This window comes from Ambystoma mexicanum, chromosome 1p, assembly GCF_040938575.1.
Source record: "Ambystoma mexicanum isolate Mex_15411 chromosome 1p, UKY_AmexF1_1, whole genome shotgun sequence".
In the NCBI taxonomy this organism is placed as follows: domain Eukaryota; kingdom Metazoa; phylum Chordata; class Amphibia; order Caudata; family Ambystomatidae; genus Ambystoma; species Ambystoma mexicanum.
The window spans coordinates 1,332,989,696-1,333,007,528 of record NC_090921.1 but is presented as its reverse complement, the minus strand read 5'-3'; the positions used below and the strand labels follow the sequence as shown (position 1 = coordinate 1,333,007,528).

Sequence of the window (17,833 nt, the reverse complement as noted above, 5' to 3'; positions counted from 1 at the left end):
GCCCCAGTCTAACATGTCAAAGGCCTTATGTGCGTCGAGCGATAGGACCATCATTTGAAGGCTCGTCTTGTTGGCCGAATCAATAATATTTATGGTTCTTCTGATATTGTCGTGGGCGTTACGGCCCGGCATGAATCCGGTTTGGTCCGGGTGGATGATCTCTGGGAGAAGGCGTGCAAGTCTGTTCGCTAAGATTTTTGTGAATATTTTGGTGTCGTTATTTAATAGGGTGATAGGCCTGTATGAGGCGCATTGGTGTCTGTACCTTCCAGGTTTCAGGATGAGGATTGTTAGTGATTCCTCCATGGAAGGCGTGGTGGTTCCCGACAGGAGGAACGATTTAAACAGAGAAGCCAGGTGGGGGGCTAGGATGTAGGCGAATTTCTTGTAAAATTGTGCCGATAGCCCATCTGGGCCTGGGGTTGTGTTTTTCAATGTTCGGATGGTGTCACTCACTTCTTCAGTAGAGAATGGGTCTTCTAGGGCTTCCATTAGAGGGTGTGGAGGGGCTGGTTGGACCCCCGATAAGTATCGGAGCTGTGCAGATTTTGCAGTGGGAGGCCCTGACATGATGCTCCTGTGGTGTTCTGTCATGATTTCCAATTTGTCCCTGTTAGTGAAGTGAGAGTTACCTTGGTTGTCAGTTAGGGATTGGATGTAGTTTCTCGACTGCAGCTTCTTGAGTTTGTGGCTAGTAGCCTGTTTGCTTTCTTGCTGTTTACGTAGTAGAATTGTTTTGTGTAGGTTAACGCTCTAGCTGCTCTGTCCGCTAGCTGCATTTCCAGGGTTCTCTTCGCTTTCTTGAGTTCGCGGCTGGCCTTCTTCGTGTGCCCTCTCTTGAGGTTATTTTCTGCCTCGGTAATCTGCGCCTCAAGTTTGTCTTGTTGTAATTTGTTCAGCTGTCTGAGCCGCACCGTACAGTCCCCCACGACTCCACGGATGACCGGTTTCATTGCATCCCAGATGACCGGCAGCGGAGTCTCTACGGTAGTATTCTCTTTGAAGTAATTCTTGAGGGATTCTGCTATTTCGGTTCTAATGGCCAGGTCTGATAGGAGTTGATCTTGTAGTCTCCAGTAGAGTTGAGTCGGTTCTGGTAGGCCCTTCACACTTAGCTTCATTGTGACCGGAGCATGGTCTGATAGTGCTCTGTGTCCTATTTGGATACTTTCTACGCAGGGAATGAGGACGCTGGAAAGCAGCAGTAAATCAATCCTCGAGTGCCCAAGGTGAGCGTGTGAGAAGTGTGTGTAGTCTTTCGCACTTGAGTTCGATAACCTCCATACATCTATAGTTTCAGTCTCCCTCAGAAATTCTGCCATAGCGAGAGCCTTGGTGAAGTCCTCCTTTGTTGGGGGGAGAGTCTTGTCCAGGTTCAGGTCTGGGGTCAGGTTGAAATCTCCTCCCGTAATTAGATGACCCTCAGCAAAAGTGGTAATTATCGGTAAGAGATTGCGGAGGAAGGAGGCTTGTGCGATGTTCGGGCAATAGATTGCTACTAGAGTGATTGGTAATTCGACTAGAAGGCCTTTCAGTAGGATGTAGCGCCCCTCTGGGTCTTTTCAGAACCATATTTAAATGAAAACGCATACACACACGAGCATAAAAACCCAATTTCCATACATAGCAGTGGTCGAGGATATTACATTTACAGTCAACACCATTATGTCACAAGAAACCGCATTTCAACATTCAAAACAATTTGCCCAAAAAACGTACGATCAATTATCCGATGCACCAAACCAATCCATCCACTCTACAAATATCCCTGCACCTCAATGTGTAATATACGAAAAAAAGTACCAGTTCCACTTCAACTGTATTGTCTCACTGTGTTCCAAAAAGTGTACACTGCCTACACAGTATGTATAATCACTATATACATATTATTGCAATACTTCTTTCCAATAGCTAAATTCCATTGCTGTACACATATTATTACAATGCTTATAGCCAGTGGCCAGAATCTTGGGTGCATGGGCGTATGATGCTGTGGGGGTTGTGGGCAGTCCCTAGACTCTTGGGTGCATGGCCTACAGCCTCCGGCCATGCACCCAAGAGTCTAGGGACTGCACACAACCCCCACAGCATAATACGCCCATGCACGCAAGAATCTAACCAGTAGCCACAACCCACACACATAACCCAGGCTTCTGGATAAATTATTGCTGGTATGGTCATATGACACTGCAGTAGTTGTGCTACTGCATAGATTCTTCTGTGCAGAGCCTATCTGTAACCTATGAAAACATCATCATATCACCTACATTCCACTCACCTACCCTAATGAAGCCTCCCTGCATTTACCACACAATCCACCCGGTAGTCCTGTATGCGGTCCACCTCTGTGTCCGCGGACTGCTGCGCCCCAAATGGTCTTCTTCCACCTAAACAAATACATCATAATAACCATTGTTCACTCCCCCACCCGTCCCACCCCTCCTTCAAACACCAAATACCCCAAAACATGTTTCCCAGGCCCATCCCCCACCGCGCTATCCGCGGATATCTGGAAATCCAACATGGCAACATTTCGGGAAAATTTGACGCACATCACGCTCTCCGCCAGCCAATCAGCGGGCATGTTGTCTGTCTGTAAACATCACATGGCCCTCCAGGCCAAATGGGGTCCTGTTTGCGGCGCGAACAGGGAAGTGGGTCCGCAAGCCAGATATCACTAATTTTTTGACACTTACATTTTGCCTGTTTTAAATAAAACTACTGAACGCATAGCAAGCCACCGCTCCTGCCACACATTTGGTGAAAATCCATCTAACGGTTTGGGCTGTAGGCGTGAGCAAATTTCTTTTCCATTATGTCTATGGAAAAAATAAACATTTTGGGACCCCCCGTATAACTTTGCCCCCCCTTAATGAAAACTCACCAAACTTGCCAAACAGATTCAGAGCAGGTCATATACTTTTTATGCAATGTTTGGTAAGGATTTGTCCAGGGGGAGCGAAGTTATAAGCTGCCCAAAAAGTGCTGTTCCTATGAGATGAGCAAGGCACCCGCAAGTACAGCATGTCGGATGCACCAGCACCGTTACAAACGGTGCCGGTGCATCCGACCTCCCCATTTCTATTCAGTCCTATGGGGCCGAATGGGAATGGGGAGCATCTTTTTTCTGGCGCCGCAAATGGGCAATGACGGGTCTAGCAGGGTCGTAATGACCCGGTAATTGCCCATTCGTGGACGCCGGGAAAAAAAGGACACCGGTGGCAGCTACCGCCGATGTCATAATGAGGCCCATAGGTGCCCATCCATAGGCTTTTCCTTCTTGGCATCCTCTCCCCCCTTGTCTTCAATGTAACCTGATCAAATGTAATTAATGATCTTTGCTCTACAAATGGACGCAAGGTGAAAAGAAGCCCAAGAGTAGCCCAAAACACACCAGACCTACACAACTGGGGTTTCTGTAGCCCATATGTGTGGAAAATAGTTGAATCTAACAGCCTTGATTACTTAGAATACATTAGCACTTTCTTTGAGCATGAGGCTGGCGCGGGGATAATCGACCAGAGATAGTGTTACAAATGGAGTGACAAGTATAACGTTTTGATTATGACTAAAATTCATACTGGCTGAGATCATTAAAAATGAACATAGCAAAAATCATTTTAAAAGGAGTCAGTTTCCAATGTTAGCACAACTACATAGATTTGTTTTTGAATAGCTTATTTTTGCTGAGAATATACTCCGTTTTGTCTCTCAAAATGTCCTTCCTTCCGCTGTAGAAAATAACAAATGCTGTAGACCCTGCAGCCTGGCTCTCTGGCTGCCTTATGTGGTCCGTCAGACTACCTGCGACCCTCACCGAGCCTGTCCACCTCTCGCTCATTCCCCCCACACAAATAATGCTCCCTCAGTTTGATGGTGACATTGCTGGGGGGAGCAAACAATGACAATATATATCTCCAAATACAAGGCCAGCCCCACCTTGTCGCTGTCGCTGCTGCACTCATTCTACGTTTCACTATTTAATCCACACCCCCTGACCCCCAGCCCCCACTTCCCGCTTTTAGATCTGTGTACTATCTCATAAAAACACAAACACGACTTAGACCTACACACTACATTTCACACCAAAAGAATAACTAACGTTAAAACGCCATCTACAAACAAGCTCACATACAACAGCAATATACAATCGAAATACTAAAACATATTACAAACAGGAGAGATAATGTGCCAACATTGTTTGTTTTACTTTATGTTTGGAATTTTATAATTGGTTAAATGGTAACGTTGACATTCCCACCATTTGTAGACGGGACATTTGTAGGCAGTAAATAAGTTCAGTACTGTATTTGTTTACATATGCCTACCTGCGTGTATGTCTGCGCGTGCATGATGTGTGAGGGTTGAGCCAGCACCTATACCTACAGGGTTAACGCTGGCTGAAAACCTCTATTTGAATGTTGTGCCATGAGAGAGAGGTTCTTATCTCTGACCAGGAAGGAAATAAACTGATGGACAAAAGGCTCATTGTTGTAGCAGTTTATGATCTTCTGATATGCAAACAGTTCCCCTAGTGAAACAGCGCAGCCAGAAGCTTCCAACTGAAATGGCAAGAAGGATCCTGAAGACTGGAGGGATTAAAGGTTAGTCACCTGTCCAAAATAGATCTATTGCCCCTCAGGATTCAGAAGCCACCCTTCCCCACTTGCATCACTCCACCGGCAGTGAGTGGGGGGTTAGGGGGTGGGGGGCGCTGAATGGCCAGCAATCCCAGGTCCTAGTTTTATCTTTGTTCACAGATCTGCATGCAATTAAAGTAAAATGTTTTGGTGTCAAGAATGTTTAAAATGTGTAAATGATTCAAGGCATGGGTTATCGTGCTCAGTCAGCCGATGAAGACCAGGGGTTCCTTTTCAAGGGACCAGTGGGAGAGAAGCTCTGATTATTGGGGTGAATCTCTAGAAGAGTCCTGTGTGGTGAAACACCAAATCTCCCCAAATGTGTAGCCTAGTTGGGTTTGTGTGATTGGCTCTGTTATGCACATGGCAATGAATGCAGCATTGGTGCTTGTAGAGCAAGGACAGGCAGAATTGGGATGGGCTTCCGGACCTATCCAGCATACATTGGAGTAGACACATTCGCAATTGTGCCCTGTATGTCCAAGGGAAAAGGCAGTTAGGAACCAGGTTCTACAGTGGTGGACTGCTGGGCTGGGCAGGGGGCAGGGCGCAAGAGCAGAGGAATTCCCCAGAGACGGTTTTGGAATCAAAAAGGACATGTATTTACGGCAAACGCAAACCCACAAATGTGACCCGCAAAAACGTTATTCAATTAATCACTTCATCATTTTCTTAAGAATTTAGAATCAACAACACAACATTCCAACATTGGGATGAATGAAATCCGTCTCCCGGCATCGAGTGGCACTTCTGACCCACATGGGCCCGCCCCACCCCCCAGTCCTTCCTGCCATGCCCAATTTTGTGGGCGATACCAGGAGGCTCCATAACTTTATGTGTACCGACTGTCTCCTGATTCCAGCTCCAAGACCACTACTAGTCCAAAACTCCCCAGTGAGAGGCCTCCTGCCTTCCTGGGCACTGGGCCCTCCAAAGGTGCAAATCGCTGTCCACCTGGACGACCACCACCTGCCACAGGGACCAGGACCTACCAGTCCAGGGCCCTCCCCCCAACAAAATCCAAGTTCATAAAAGCTGCAAAGGTTTCCCACAAGAGTTCCATTCCCCTCTCAGATAGATGCACGCCATCGTGGTGAAAATACAGCATGCCCCTTATGAGTCCATTGGCAATAATTCTAAGACACCCGTGGCAGGATGCCAACCGAGCCAGTTCATTCTTCAGTTTCCTTGCCAAAATGTTCAAAGGGCGAGTTTCCTTGTCCGGTCCCCACGTAGATTGTGGGATGATTTGTGACCATGCTACAATCGCCCGGAGCAGTATCTGACCACCCAAGAGAAGAGGGAGACCAACCCCTCCCTTAGTTCTTTCCACCCTAAGGGGACCAAGTCATTGCCCCCAGTGTGAATAATCACTGTGTCCGGTTCCGGCAGATGCCACCGCTGACTCTTCTTAGCATCACCTTGCGAGCCTATTGCAACCGCAGACCCCCTTGTGATGACAAAGGTGGAGACTCCAGTGTTCACTGAGCGAGCCTGGAGAGATTGGACCCTCCAAACCATTCTTGTGATAAACGAGTGGTCAACGACCCATACAACTCTCCTTGCCTCCATCACTATAGTGAAACAAAGAAACGCATGTGAGACAACATAACATTGGTGTACCCCTTTTTGAAGCAAAATTCCCCCCACATGATGACCCTCCCCAGGCGGGTCCCCCACCACAGCCTTGCCCCTTCCACATGCCAAATTAGGACGTATGTAACCTTTGACGGCATTCGATTTCCATCACCCCAATCTCATATTTACTTCTCTGCACAAGCCCATGCTTACTGAGGTCGTTTCTGTCCCTTTACTAAAGAAGTGTGGGCGAATCCCAGACCATTTAAACCTGCTGCTGCCAATGTCCTCTCAAAGATTTTCCTAACCTGGAAGCGAGACCAACTAGACCCATCCTGATGCCTAAACAACGTACCGCACGTCTCCTCTGACACGCCAGGAGGTTGGATAGTGCTCGTACCAGGCAGATACTCACATCTTCCTGTGCAGGCAGTACTTTTCTTGCACCCCATCCCTCTTGATCTGTTTTTGAGCACTTAATCTGCAGCTGAATTGATAAACCCGTCACTGACTGACACATCTGCTTGTGACAATCCCCCTTCATTGCAGCTGTGGAAGACCCTACTAGCTCACGAATCCGCAATGCCTCAAAGAAAACCGTTACAAATGCCTCCTTGAACAGCGTAACCTCTTAGCCATCCCTGAAAACTACCCCCAAACTCTGCACAATAAGCCCCAATTTAGCTGGTTCCAACGGGCTCCTACTGTCCTTCCGGGACCCTTGTATCCTTCGCCACCCTGACATGGCTTTCCGCACTACAAAGCCCGATGATCCCCTTGCCACCCTTTTGAACCCTGCGATAAACGGTACTGCGGCCACATGTCTACAGGCCAGGCTCCTGGATGCCCCATGCAGATGCCCCAACTGACAGATGAGTGAGTCCGTATGAAAAATAGGTAAGGATCCTTGTTCACCGCAGATCCCGCTGAACTGCTGGAAAGCGTGTTCAGAAGCGCTCTTAGATTTTGGAGCCAGGACGTTTTGGATCCAGGACGTTCCCAATGATCGTGGCTAGGTCTGGGCAACAAGCCTCCACAGAATGCCCGGGCCCGGGAATGCGGTCATCATCTACTTTATCCAGGGAGCCACTGACGAAACTCCTGCATCTTAAAACAAGCTAAAGCATCAGCCGCATTATTATGCACACTTGGCACATGTCTCACATGAAAGTGAATGTTAGATTTCAGACACAACAACACTAGTAATTTCAACAACTGTAATACCATGGACAGGCTGCCCTCTGACTGGTGATGGCATGTACCACAGACATACTCTCAGGCCAGAAGATCACCCTTTTTCCCCACAGCTGTGCCTCCCAGACCATGAGGGCCACCACTATCGGGTAGAGTTCAAGGAATGTCACATTGTGCACCAACTCACATTCGAACCATCCCCCCAGCCCTGCACCACCTGTTGCGCAGAATGGCCCCAATACTCCTGCTGCCCGCTGCATGGAGCCCCAACTGCACACTCGAGGACTCTCCTGTGGGCCAAACCATCACTCCATTGAAATCTGACAGGAATGCATCCCATGTGCTGAGGTCCCCTTTGAGCTCTGGAGAGAGCCTTGTGTGGTGGTGTTTCTTCTTCAAACCTCTCATGGCCCCTGCAATTGACCTGGAGTTGAGAGTACCCATAGGAATTACCCAGAGGGCGAAGTTCAATTGGCCTAACAACCTCTGTAGCTGCCCAACATAATTTTGTTTACATTTTAGCACAAAGTTATTGAGTCCTTGAACTCCTGCACCTTCCCCATTGGCAACCTGCATTCCCCTTGGAGAGAATTGGTCTCCATGCCCAAAAAGGTCAACGTGGTGACCAGACCATCAGTCTTGTCCATGGTCAACGGAACACCAAGCATGTCTGTCACTATCGGAAAGGCCCTTAACGCCATCTCACGTTTCTTTGTGCTTAGCTGTCAAAGAAACAAAAAATCATCCAGGAAGTATAACACCCTGGCACACTTGCATGCCTTCACCGTAGTCCACTCCAAGAAAGTACTGAACTTCTCAAGATAACAGCAAAACACACAGCATCCAATAGGCATACACTTATCATAACAGTAAAGCCCTTCCAACTGAAAGCCTAACATGTGGTAGTCACCCCGGGGAACAGGTAGAAGCCGGAAGTGGCCTCAATATCTGCCTTGGATAACAACACACCCTTTCCCAGTTGCTCCAGTGCCCCATCAAATGGTACATACCGCACAGAACAAGCGTGCTCACTGATTGCACCATTTACTGAAGCTCCATTTGATAGGTTATGTATCAACGTAAATTTCCCCTTTTGTTTCTTCGGAACCAGGCCAAGAGGGGAGCATATGAACGTGGTATATGGTGGGTGAATGAAGGGGCCTGTCACCCTCCAATATGCCTTTTTCTTCCCCACCTTTTCCTTAACCTCATCCAGTTGCCTGATGGCTGAAACACGATTTCTCAGAATATCCGGAATGGCTAAATCTTAAGCCGGAAAATGAAAACCAGCTGAGAAACCATTTGCTAAAATCCTAGCTCCTTCTCTTTTGTCCTCTTGATGCACTGCAGCTGCGGGTTCCCGTTAACCCCACAGAATATGCATGCATGCTTAAATTTGCAGGTAGCCCTAATACAGGCTTTCCTGTTGAAGGCCCAACACGTCCCCTTTTTCTCAGCTGCACATGAATCTGCTCGAAAGGGCTGCCCACATTTTGAAAAACACTGACCCCAGATCCTCGGGGTGTTTGGCGTCACCATTGTGCAGCTGACCCACCAATAAATTGCCTTAGCCCCCCAATCTAGGTGTCATGATCTCTGCTTCCAAAAGGTCAGAGTTTTCCCAACTCCCTTGGAAGCAGATCCATAACCCAGGTTCCGAGTGCCAACCAGTCCCAATTGGGACCTTTTGGACCCAGTCCTGGCGCCAGTGGCACCAGGCTCATAAATATGCCCAGTCCCAGCGCTGGAAGCGCCGGGCTCATAATGCTTGGGTGGATTTACCTGCAGCAGACCATGCTGCTTACTTGCCTGCCAGTTGAGCCTCTGATCCTCTTCTGTTTGGAACTACTTTTCCTGTTGGGTGGGGCAGGAGCCACTCCCTAGATTCAGAACACTGGAACTCTTCTGGAAAGCAGGAACTCTTTTCTTACCTAGGCGTGGCTGTGGAAGGAGACACTTAAGCACTACAGGAGGCTATTTAAACCACACCCGATGGATGAATCTTGCTTTGCGTTATTCTGCATCCTCTGCAGCAGAACGCTCATCGTGTCTTCTGCATCTGATCCTGGGCCTAAGGAAAAAGGCTTACCATCCTGAATCCAGTCTTCAGCAACACCTATAAAGACAAGAAAGAACAGGTTAGCATTACGGTCTTCAGTGACAGCTCTTCACTTACCTGGTCCATCGGCTGTCACCAACGCCTTGCGCTGCATTCCGGCATCTGAAAGACAAAGGCTTACCTACTCTTCGTGCGCTCCGGAGGTCTTCACACTGCATTCCGGCATCTGAAAGACAAAAGCTTACCAACTCTTCGCACGCTCCGGAGGCCTTCGGCGCTGCATCCCGCATCTGAAAGACAAAACAAGGTGCGTTTAAAGACATTGGGGAACTTTAATACTCACGTGCCATTACTCCTTTCCACATCTAACCCAGTGGGTATTCCGTCACCCTGCAGCCGCTCCGAACTTGTACCTGCAAAATAAAAAGACAGTTAGAGCGCATCGTGAAGCAGGCAACAAGCGCTTACTTACGTGCTTCCAGGCGCTTCTATTCATCACACGGGCTCCATCTTCAACTCACTTCAGCCCGTCATCCGCCATCGCCGGAACCCTGCAAAACAAGAGACATCATTACTAAAGACTTTAAAGACATTAGAATTACTCGAAACTTACCGTTCGTGCAGTAAACGACGGACAGCAGTCCTCTGAAGTCAAGAGGCCTGCTCCCCTTATCCAGTGAAGAAACTGGTTAAAGCACCCTGCCCCGAGGCAGATGGAGAGCACGGCGTTCACTTACCTAAGGTGAGAGCGTTAACCTTTGGGGTTCTACAGGAGAAGAGAAAGGGAAGAAGAGAGAGACATTCAATAACCCAGTTCCTTAATCCCATATTTTCTATCTGCAGACATCTTACCCTTTGAGTCAGACATACAGTGCACAGAGGTCCAGCCCAAAGAGCCAGCCGTGTGTTACACATCACCTTTGAAGATACGGTATACGCCCAGTCAAGACCGGCGCCTCTACGGGAATCAGGTGAGCGTTACAGAACGCAAAGCCTACCACAAAACTCCCGTCCAGGCGCTATGGAAACCTCGGATACCGACCAGCTAGCCCAGTTACTTGGGGAACTAAGGGCAGAAGTGCATGCAGCCCGTCAGGAAACGAACGCTCTAAGAAGGGAACTGATTATTTCCAAGGAGCGATCAGATGATCTCGCTAGACAATTGCTACAGTCACAAGCCGGACAGACCCCGTTACCCGCATCTGGGGGAAATCTTCCTTCTACATCCTCTATGAATCCAGTGCAGATCAACCTACCTGGGAATGTACCTCTGGCTCCGCCCGAACAATTTTCTGGTGACCCAAAGAGGTTTGCAGTATTTATCAATCAGTGCCGGTTGCATTTCTTATGCCGGCCAGCAGCCTTTCCAACTGATCAAGCTAAAGTAGCTTTCGTGCTTTCGTACCTTAGTGGCAATGCGGCAGACTGGTCGATCCCTCTAGTAAATCAAGATGATCCGGTCCTCCATGATTTTCAAGCTTTTCAGCTCAGTATGGAAAAACTGTTCGCAAGACATTCACAGAGGCAGGCCTTGGACAATGAGCTTCTTTCGTTGCGACAAGGTAATCAAGACCTTTTGGCTTATATTGCGTCTTTCAACAGACTGATAGTGGAAACTCAATGGCCTGAGGACAAAAGGATTACGCTGTTTTATAGAGGTCTACGTGGAGAGCTCAAAGATGTGTTAGCCCAAGTAGTGAATCCCCCACAAGATTGTTCGGACTATATAGACTTAGTCGTTCAAATAGATCACAGACTGCAGAACAGGAAGGCCGATCGTTCCAAGTTTAATGCTCGAGTATTTTCCAAACCGCCAACTCCTTCCAAAGGAGTAGACTCCGGGGAACCCATGCAAATAGGGGGTCTGAAAGGTGCTCTAACACAAAAGGAGCGGGAAAGGAGAAAACAGTTGCAATTATGCCTCTATTGCGGAAACTCAGGGCACTTTCTTCGAGACTGTCCGGTGAAACCTGCCAAGAAGGCAGTAGGAGCTGCAGTTACCAAAGTTACAAACCCTGAGCAGGGAAACGACCTCGCCCGACAAGAATAGAGGTCCTCTTGCCGAGCGTGAAAACCAGTTCCGTGACCTCGCATTTCGTGATACCTATGGTCCTCATTAGCCCTGATAATCCGGATCGATTACATGCAATTGAAGCTTACGTCGACAGCGGTGCCATCGGCAATTATGTGGATCATGAAATGGTTTTGAGGATGAATCTAACTCTTTGTCCCAAGGCTGTAAAGGACGTCATTACTACAGTGGATGGTACGGAGATAGCCTCCGGGCCAGTAACGCATACCACTCAAGAGGTGACGCTAGTAAGTCAAGATGGACACCATGAGAAGATCGTGTTCGATGTGATCAAGCCCCCTCAGTTTCAGATTATTCTAGGAATACCTTGGTTAGAGAAACAGTTCTCTCACAAAAGGACCCGGTAACCAATCAGTTGCATCCCATGGCATTTTGGTCCCGCAAATTCTCGCCTCCTGAAATCAATTACACGATTACTGACAAGGAACTTCTGGCTATCAAGTCTGCCTTTAAGGCTTGTCGGCATTATCTACTGGGGGCCCGACACACCGTTACTGTGATTACGGATCACCGAAACCTGCAATATTTGAAAACCGCAAAAGCCCAATCCTCTAGACAACTCCGTTGGGCATTATTCTTTGCCGAGTTTGACTTCATAATTACCTATCGACCTGGTACAAAGAACGGTAAAGCTGATGCCCTTTCTCGGATGGGAGTGGAAGAACACTTGATCAACCCTAAACCTGTACCAATCATTCCCGAACAAAGAATTCTGGGTGTAATCGCCACAGAATCCATAGAGGAAGTTAAGGATAAAGCCAGGCAACTTGTAACTCCAGCAGACATACAGAATTGGCATCTGCAGGGAAAGGACTTTGCAGTAAAGGACAACTTATTGTATTTCCAAGAACGATTATACCTACCCAGCACAGATTTACAGAAAAAAGTAATCTCTTGTTATCACGATTCTTTAATGGAAGGACATCCCGGTATGGCCAAGATCTCAGAAAAGATCAAGCGCTACTTCTGGTGGCCGTCTTGGAAAAAAGATATCAGAGACTTTATAATGTACTGTGGAGTATGCGCCCAAAACAAGAGTCAAAAGGAAAGACCAGCAGGCCTCTTACGCCCTATTGACATCCCACCTCGCCCTTGGCATACGCTTTCTATGGACTTCATCACCGATCTACCTCCATGCTCCGGATACAATACGATTCTAGTAATCGTGGACTTATTCTCCAAGATGGCGCATTTCATTCCGCTCAAAGGCTTGCCAACAGCAGCATCTCTGGCCCGAGAATTTCTCGAAAACATCGTCCGACTGCACGGTTTTCCTTCGGTTCTAATTTCGGATCGAGGTAGTCAATTTATTTCTCATTTTTGGCGAAGTTGCTGTCGGTCGGCTCAAATTGATGTGAGACTATCGACCAGTTACCACCCTCAGACCGACGGACAAACCGAGAGGACCAATCAAACTCTGGAACAGTATTTACGCTGCAAGCTGCAACAAACTGAAAAAACTTGGAAAGACATCCTTTGGATAGCCGAATATGCCTGCAATAACTCTGTCCATTCGGGAACTGGGAAAACCCCGTTTTTTCTTTTGTACGGCAGTCACCCTCGAACCTCGGAGTTGGATCCCCTCCAAGATCTTGAAACACCAGCAGTAGACTACCTGCATTCTACAATCACCCAAGCCTTTAAGGAAGCTGTTTCTCACCTTCAAAGGGCTAAAGAACAATACAAGAAAGGAGCAGATCAACATCGGAAGGAAGCCCCTCAATATCAAGTCGGGGATCAAGTCTGGTTATCCACCAAATATCTACCTCTAAAAGGGCCACGCACATTCAACCCAAGATACCTTGGTCCCTATTCCATCACTACCATAGTAAACCCAGTAGCGGTCAAGTTGGACTTGCCCCCGCACATGAAGATACATCCGGTCTTCCACGTCTCTCTATTAAAACCCGTGCAACCTCAAACCTGACTAACTAAATCTCCAAAATCTATCCTAGTTGATGGAGAACTCGAGTTTGAAGTCAAAAGCATTCTGGACTCCAAGATCTCCAAATCTAAACTATTTTACCTAATTGACTGGAAAGGCTACGGCCCCCAAGAGAGATCCTGGGAACCTGCTGAATATGTCCACGCTCCTCGCCTAATCAAAAGATTTCACCGAACATTTCCTGACAAGCCAAAACCCCCGGAGAAGCCCGGTTTGGGAGGGGCCTTGAGGGGGGGTACTGTCATGATCTCTGCTTCCAAAAGGTCAGGGTTTTCCCAACTCCCTTGGAAGCAGATCCATAACCCAGGTTCCGAGTGCCAACCAGTCCCAATTGGGACCTTTTGGACCCAGTCCTGGCGCCAGTGGCACCAGGCTCATAAATATGCCCAGTCGCAGCGCTGGAAGCGCCGGGCTCATAATGCTTGGGTGGATTTACCTGCAGCAGACCATGCTGCTTACTTGCCTGCCAGTTGAGCCTCTGATCCTCTTCTGTTTGGAACTACTTTTCCTGTTGGGTGGGGCAGGAGCCACTCCCTAGATTCAGAACACTGGAACTCTTCTGGAAAGCAGGAACTCTTTTCTTACCTAGGCGTGGCTGTGGAAGGAGACACCTAAGCACTACAGGAGGCTATTTAAACCACACCCGATGGATGAATCTTGCTTTGCGTTATTCTGCATCCTCTGCAGCAGAACGCTCATCGTGTCTTCTGCATCTGATCCTGGGCCTAAGGAAAAAGGCTTACCATCCTGAATCCAGTCTTCAGCAACACCTATAAAGACAAGAAAGAACAGGTTAGCATTACGGTCTTCAGTGACAGCTCTTCACTTACCTGGTCCATCGGCTGTCACCAATGCCTCGCGCTGCATTCCGGCATCTGAAAGACAAAGGCTTACCTACTCTTCGTGCGCTCCGGAGGTCTTCACACTGCATTCCGGCATCTGAAAGACAAAAGCTTACCAACTCTTCGCACGCTCCGGAGGCCTTCGGCGCTGCATCCCGCATCTGAAAGACAAAACAAGGTGCGTTTAAAGACATTGGGGAACTTTAATACTCACGTGCCATTACTCCTTTCCACATCTAACCCAGTGGGTATTCCGTCACCCTGCAGCCGCTCCGAACTTGTACCTGCAAAATAAAAAGACAGTTAGAGCGCATCGTGAAGCAGGCAACAAGCGCTTACTTACGTGCTTCCAGGCGCTTCTATTCATCACACGGGCTCCATCTTCAACTCACTTCAGCCCGTCATCCGCCATCGCCGGAACCCTGCAAAACAAGAGACATCATTACTAAAGACTTTAAAGACATTAGAATTACTCGAAACTTACCGTTCGTGCAGTAAACGACGGACAGCAGTCCTCTGAAGTCAAGAGGCCTGCTCCCCTTATCCAGTGAAGAAACTGGTTACAGCACCCTGCCCCGAGGCAGATGGAGAGCACGGCGTTCACTTACCTAAGGTGAGAGCGTTAACCTTTGGGGTTCTACAGGAGAAGAGAAAGGGAAGAAGAGAGAGACATTCAATAACCCAGTTCCTTAATCCCATATTTTCTATCTGCAGACATCTTACCCTTTGAGTCAGACATACAGTGCACAGAGGTCCAGCCCAAAAAGCCAGCCGTGTGTTACACATCACCTTTGAAGATACGGTATACGCCCAGTCAAGACCGGCGCCTCTACGGGAATCAGGTGAGCGTTACACTAGGTTAACACTACTTGCCTTGGCACCCCTAAATCTCTCATCATACGTCAGCCACGCACCATGTATATCCCGATACATGGACAAAATCAAGTGCGAGTATGCGAACAGTTTGGGGTGCAACTCAGGATTCTTTTCTACCATCACTGCTGAAAAGATTGCAAAACCTATTGTCCAGATCACTATTGTTCTTTCCACCAGGCCTTCTTCTTCTTAACGTCCACCTTATTATCTCTAGCCTCATCTGTCCCTGAATGCTCCAACAAGGAAAAAATATTGACAAACCTTTCCTTCCAATCTTCTCCTTCTTGTCTCGGGAGGATAGCTCAGGGGAAACATGCTCTCCTTGGAAGCAAGACGACACGGAGCAACACAAGTTTGATCCCCGGGTCCGTGCTTAGAAACCTCTGGGTATTAAGCGCGTTATAAATAACCTATCATATCATATCACTTCAGGGATGATGTGTCAAGTGAGCAAAACTTGCTCAGGCTAGATGGGGGTGGATATATCCCTCGCATCGCTAGGGGTGCTGCCCGATGACGGTGCTAAGGGGGGCACTGGTGCTGCAGATGGTGACCCCGCCGCTTTCCCGACTCCTGCTACTGGAGGGGAGGGTATTGTTGCTGGAGTGGGTGCCCCTCCACCTACCGACTTCTCCCCACCTGCCCCTGCTTGACCCGAAACCGCCACCACTGTGACACACTCTGCCCCCTCTGCGGGTAACCCCACACCCCAACCTTGGTAACATGGGTGCCATGGTCCCCACTAGTTGTCACCATATATTATACGGCACAGGCAATTCAGGGATCCCCTACAATGAATGTGGCACACAATATAAACTCTTTTTATTCCTACAACATAGATTCTTTCTTAAGAAGGCCTCAAACCCGTCTCACATCCAACCTCCACAAGCAACCCGTGTCACAATGGACTAGGAACCAGGCTGGTGTGTTATCAATGAATATTTTATTAATTTATGATTTAATGTTAAATTAGAATAAACAATTACAACAGCCACCAAGGCATGGCAACACAGAATGCTGTGTCTTTTTTGGTCAAACAGCACACTGAAACAATTCAAATATATATAGCATAAGGATTTGTTTTACTTCTTTCACCACTACCATCAAAGAACAGTTCAAAACACCAAGAAAGTGAATGCCACAAACAGGAAAGTGCATGCACACACACAATTATTCTGGAGTCCCAGCAACCCTCACCCCCCACCCAGCCCCTCAGCCCCCCAGTCCCCCACCGCCAAACCTCCTCTAGGCTTGTCAGCTTTGGATGGAAGGCAGTGGCAAGGAATGGGAACACAAGGTAAAAATCGGATTTTGAGTGGTGCTTACAGAAACAATAAGGGGAGCAAGCAAAGAATGGGACAACTCGTTTTCACAGAATGAAAAAATGGGTTTTGAATTATTTAGCGCCACTGCTATGGGACAGAGCAGAAGAGAATTTGTACCGCTTATACTTCGAAGATAAACAAGGCTTTAGAGAACACCAGCCGGCACACAAGAGGAACATCGGTTTTAGGATACGCAACACATGGGCAGTGGAAAGGGAAGGCAAATGGAAATTCGTTATGCCAAAACAATAGGGAAAGAGGAACAGAATAGGAAAAATGTTTTTTAGAATGTTAAGCTCAATTGCATTGGAAAAGAAAATGCATATGGAATTCGTTTTTACTGAGGCTGCAAATGACAGGCAAGTCTGGGCCGTGGGTAGTTCACAATAGAAAAATCATTTTTTAGGTAAAATGACAAATGCAAATAACAGGTAGGCTCTGAGAAAAGGAGGTAACACAACAGGAAAATCGCTTTTGGGTTAGGATGGCAGAGAAAGCTCCTGGCAATAGGAATAGCTCACTAAAAGGAAAATCGGTTTGGGGTTCAGATGGCAGAGCAAGGGAAAAATACAGTTGTAGGTGAAAATGCATTTTAGCAGTGCACAATTTAAACACAGGGACACATTCATTTTTCAGCTCACACGTGGATTGATTCTTTTGGGCAACACTTTTATGACTATAACAATTTGCAATGCACTTGGAAGAGATGGTGGGTTTCGAATTCCCACAATACAAAACCCGTGAAATAAATGGGAAAATTAATTGATTTACTGAGAATAATATACTAAGGATCCACACAGGCAACTGGGGATTCTTCAAGGGGAAAACAACTAAAATGCACAGGCAAACAAAGGATTCTTCAATAGCAGAATGACTTAAAGGCACAGACAAATAAAATAGGGGATATTTTCAAGGGGCAATGTCTATGGCAATGCTGAAGAGGATAGGGCTTATGCAATCTATGGCTTGGGATATTTATGCTTACAGGAGATGGCTGGATGCAATCAGGGAGCATCAGAGCATCACTGCTGGGACGGTCAAGGGGTCAGTCAAGGATTCCCTCTGTCCTCCAAGGGGTTCCAAGGCAGCTACTAAACCTCCAGGCTCCTCTGCAAGATTTAGGCCTCACTCTGCTGGGATGGTTCCAGATTTCTGAGAAAAGAAAGAGCCAGAAATTGATCTAATTCCGGGTATGCTCACGCTAAGCTCTCCTTTGGAGTTGCAGTATGGTCGATCAACAACAATTAGTGTCCAAGGTTGTGTTCAAAATTATCAGACAAGA

At 47.6% G+C, this 17,833-nt stretch overlaps 1 long non-coding RNA gene across 2 annotated transcripts in view; it reads right to left on the bottom strand.

Moving 5' to 3' along the window:
• LOC138453748 (uncharacterized) overlaps positions 1-17,833 on the bottom strand; it is a 160,930-nt gene that overhangs the window by 129,859 nt on the left and 13,238 nt on the right. For both annotated transcript variants that reach the window (XR_011260515.1, XR_011260514.1), the window contains exon 2: positions 17,537-17,703. This is a non-coding gene — a long non-coding RNA (uncharacterized lncRNA). The remainder of the gene's footprint in view (positions 1-17,536; positions 17,704-17,833) is intronic.